The sequence below is a fragment of the Penaeus vannamei genome, chromosome 2 (assembly GCF_042767895.1).
Source record: "Penaeus vannamei isolate JL-2024 chromosome 2, ASM4276789v1, whole genome shotgun sequence".
NCBI classification, from domain to species: Eukaryota; Metazoa; Arthropoda; class Malacostraca; order Decapoda; family Penaeidae; genus Penaeus; species Penaeus vannamei.
The window spans coordinates 51,154,485-51,159,484 of NC_091550.1; positions in this window are offsets into that span (position 1 = coordinate 51,154,485).

A 5,000-nucleotide genomic window follows, 5' to 3' on the forward strand; every position below is an offset into this window, starting at 1 on the left:
CTATATTTGATGCTTGTTTACTTTTATAGTTAAAGGGCTTATGGGAAGTAATTATCGTGCATTGTTTTTTCCTTGAATATTAGTCTATAGTGTATGCTTAGCCTATTCATGCAAAAAAAAATCGAAGAGACCCTCTAGTATCCCCAAAACTCCCATAACAACGTCCTTAGAAACGAAGATGCAAAACATCGGCGATCTTCGGCAATCCCCGGTAGTGTCGCCATTACCAGAACCAGGGAGAACCTTGTTGAATTGCGTGATACACGATAGTGCACCGCGAGTCAAGAATATCAATGAATTGTCCCAATTTCAAGCTATAATCTTTAAAAAAAAAAATACATTTTCTCAATTATGCAAAATAAGCAAAACCAGAACAAAGGTATATGGATATTTTAATCTGTTTATTTCGCCCTCTATCTGTCTATTTGTGTATTTCTCATCTGTGTGTATGTGTGTGGGGATAGAGATGTGTATGTCCCTCTTTTTCTTTACCTTTCCATTCACTTTTCCTGGTTAAATAAAATAATCTGCATTTGACACAATTTGTTTTTCTTTCTTTTCCATCCCTGGCATTTCTTTCATTCTTTCTCTCTAACTCTCTTTCACATTTTATCTCTATCTCCCTTTCTCTTTATCGTATTCATTTTCATATTCATCCTTTTCCTTTTATCATTGTAATTACTACAACTTGAACTGTTTTTATCATCAATGGTTTTCATAAATTGCCCAGACAAGATAAAGTACATTATAAATAATATGATGAAGAGGTGTATCTCGATGTCATCAGTACATGAATATATACATCAAATCATTTATAAACAATTAATAAAATAAGCATTGGTTAGGCCTGACAGAAAGGCCTACCATCAGGTACATACCAACAAAACATGATTAAAAACATGATCTTTTTTACTTTCTCGAGAACGCTTTCATCAGCTGATTGATGTACATGGCGATGTGCAGTTGAATTACTACACAGAGGTAGGATAGGTACACTCCAAAAAGCACAACACAAATAAATGCCAATGCCCCTCCACTCGCGAATGGATATAGGCCTGCTCCACGGGTGCAATATAGAAGCGGGATCACATGTTCGACCATAAAATATATATATAAATATATTTAGAAAATCACCATTCCTTCAATCTCTTCGGGTCTCGACGTCACTCCATGTCTGGCTGGTTTGGCACGACTTCCACATCCACAGCGTCGGGCTCGTGCATGTACGGTCCAACAACCATCAACCCTTGATATTTCTCTTCTTCCAACTCTTCGATGACGTAGGCACCCACTGAAGAACTTATACCAATGTCCTCGTCGGAATAATCCGATGAAACTTCACTGACGCTGTAGTCTTGTTGTGTGTCTGCCATGCACAATGTATTGAATGCAGAGAATGCTGTGATCGTGTTCTGGAATTGACGTCACACATCCGGGTTCCGGGATTTCGCGGGAAAATATAACGACTTCGGAAAATCGAAATAAATCAATAAATTCTCAATTTTGGGGAATTATTTTCAGATTTCCTTCTTTACTGATATTTGAGAGATGGTTTGCGAGCTAATTTTTTCCTATTTAAAATTTTCAGTTGATACTTCACAGAAGCCCTTTAAGATTATCATTTAAAATGCCTATTAATCATTTCCTAACGTACAGCTAATCTAATAAAAAGTTACAACAATCATTCACTCACATGCACATGCACCTCAATACTGTCACACACACAATCTCTCAAATATATGCAAACATATATATATGAATACACAGTATTTATGAACACAGTATGTCTGCTTTTTCCCCTTAGTCCCATTGTTAAATGGCCATGTTTTATGTGAAAATTGTCACAAATCAATCTCTTCTTGAACATAACAAATGCCCTTTCTATTAAATTACCGCTTCATGAATGAATTGCATCATATCTTAGTTCAGAGCCTCTGGCAGGGTTTTTACAGTAAAAATGGGAGTTTTCAAGCAAAAACTGCATGTCCTGACTTTGCCCTACAGTGCAGCAGGCAATGTTTGCCAAAAAATCTGCTGTTTTACAGAGGTCATGGACAAACACCACATATCATATTTCTAGAGTAGGTCCACATGCACATTCTGTCATTAAAATGTCAATTTCCCTGTCACGCCAGGGAAATGAGTAATACCCTGACATTTTTAACTGGTCGTTTGCATGGCCCTTGACTTGCCCCGCAATTGTTTGTTCTCCATATATGCATATTTCTACTCTCAATATAACTTGTAATTCATGATTTAGGCTTGGATTTTTCTTTTCCATAACTGAAAATAAGAAAATGAAAAAAAAAATCGCTAATCTCGAAAAGTATTCCACAATCATTATCAGTTTTTAAAATCATAATCTAAGAAAAATGGCGGTAATTAAGAGTAAGGAAACTTGGAACTTCGAGTTTTTCAGCAGCTCATACTGTATACTCATTAAGGCCGTACGTAAGTACTACTATCCATGGTAAGTATCGATAGGAGTTCATGGATACCAAATTTAATGGAAGTTCTTGTTTCTTTTGACGCAGAAGGAATCCTAAGGTATCTGAGGGCCCCACGATTGATTTCTTAACGAAATGATAATTGTCTGTTATTGATTTTCCCACATTCCCCTTCTAGGTCCCCCTAAAAAAATATTTTGGTCACTAATTTTTGCACAACTTCAAAGCATAGTATTTGTTTTATCCTCATATTTATCTTAGTGCCTTATAGAAAATGCGGAAATGATGGAATGATAGAGAGGGGAAGAAAGAAGGGAAACAATCCTCCCCATCTTTGCACTCACTTTACAATATTGAAATGAGAGAGCGTGTGTGTATGTGTGTGGGGCGTGGTTGTGTGTGTGTGTGTGTGTGTGTGTGTGTGTGTGTGTGTGTGTGTGTGTGTGTGTGTGTGTGTGTGTGTGCGTGTGCGTGTGCGTGTGTGTGTGTGTGTGTGTGTGTGTGTGTGTGACCGTGTGCGTGTGCGTGTGCGCGTGTGTGCGCGACAGTAGCTCCGTATATATCGAATACTATTTGTTTTCCAAGCCAATACATCCTGCACACTACATGGTGTTCTTCACTTCATCGAACAGACGCATAATCTCTTCATCCCTACAAGACGCCCTGACACCTGAAAAAAAAAAAATCAAAATCATAATCATCCACAGAGTCCACTAAATTTATCTTAATGTTCTCTTTCTTAGCATTCAGTTCATACCAATGAAAACACATAACCAGAAATACAAATACACAAGGGCTTGAAACCCAAAACTTACCTTGTCATACGAATTCTTCGGTCCTCCTAAGCCCCAGTAGGTCCAATCCAAAAATATGGGAACCCTAACAGCAGAGGTCTTCCGCCAAGGAAAGCATAAATTATATGTAGGAGTACACCAATCACTGGTCACAATACAGGCGTAAAATGTCTTAAGGAAGATCGTAAATGTGCGACCTACATGCACAAAGACCGTTCAAGAAGGGTTCCCGCGCAAACAAACTGCTCGCTTCGATGTGAAATAAGGTTAGAATATCTTCCTCTTACTTGACGCCATTTTTTGCCCGCGCAGTTTGTTTCCTGTGTCAGCCAACGTAGCTTTTCCCTCTATGGAAGTGCTCTTTGATTTTCCGTATCATCGTGCGACCATTATGTAAACATATACCTTATAAGACATCAAGAGTTTAAATTTCATGAAATATTAAGCAGATATCAAACGCGATTTATGCATCCCACTTCCCCATCTCATTCAACACCCCGATGGAAAATGAAAATTGGATGAAGCTAAACTCATCAATCTAAAAGATAAATTTTGAATAATTCAAACTAAAGTCGCTGTATTGAGAGGATGGGAGTGGGCGTGAATGTGGCACATGAACAAAGCCTTCTCTAAGCCCCATGGAAATTCATTGCCATATATTTCCTTAAACACCTCACATAAAATATAAACTAAGTGCTATTATTACTGTGTACTCACCCACATGGCGTACCGTGTGCATATATGGGAGCTCCGGCGTTTAAGTCAAGTCATCCTTATCATGTTTTTTTGGCAGGTCAACGACTTGGACTGGTTCCTAACTTGATGATAAACCACGTGTGTATCGTTTATTCATATCCCACACCGACCATGTGTATATTTCGTTTCAAAACCAATATAATAATCGCACACGTCTGCATGACACAAGAACCGAAGCTGAACTGTTTCGGACTCCGCGAATCAGGAAGACCCAAACAATAAGCAGTATGAATCCGTATTAATTCTAATGATAGTTTTCAGGGGTTACCATCAATAGGGGAACTGAATGGCCAGGAATATTATTTTTTCCCGATTGATAGCTTCTTGTTTACCAGATGAAGAACTGCTGGGGTTTCAAATATTTTTTTTATTCTCAATTTGCCCAGGGAAATTCATAGATGAAAACTATCTTCGTTTTCTGACATTTAGTGATTCCATAAACTATTTATAATGAATCTCACTTTCTCATACACTAAAACTGTACCGACTTCCTGATGTAACTTGTCATTTTTCTTATTATTTTCATTTGTCTATATTCACCATGATTCCCATATAAATTGCATCACAAATTTACAAAGACTATATCAACTGATATTATGTCAGTTGCTTGATATAAAAATGTAGATTTTAAAAAGGAGAGATACGTTGCTTTGAGTTCACTTTTTAAATTCCATCTTCCTAAAGATAAGCATTTTTCAGTACTTCACTTTTGTATTACAAGCGTTGATCTTAATAGTTTATATTTCTATTTTATAACTTGCCTCTGTTAGCCAGATTTCTGTATCAACTTACCACACTTATTACATTTCGTACAATGGTATTGAATCTACGGCCATCTTTGTTTACATCTGACGTCACGACACAACACAGCTAATTCATTTTTAAGTATTTTATCAAATGCTTCACTATAACGTTATCAAATAATCCGATATAAGAAAGTGATGGGTTTCAGTCGTGTCTGAAGGAGATTCAGCCTAATTGTGATTCTGAAATTAGTAACAAT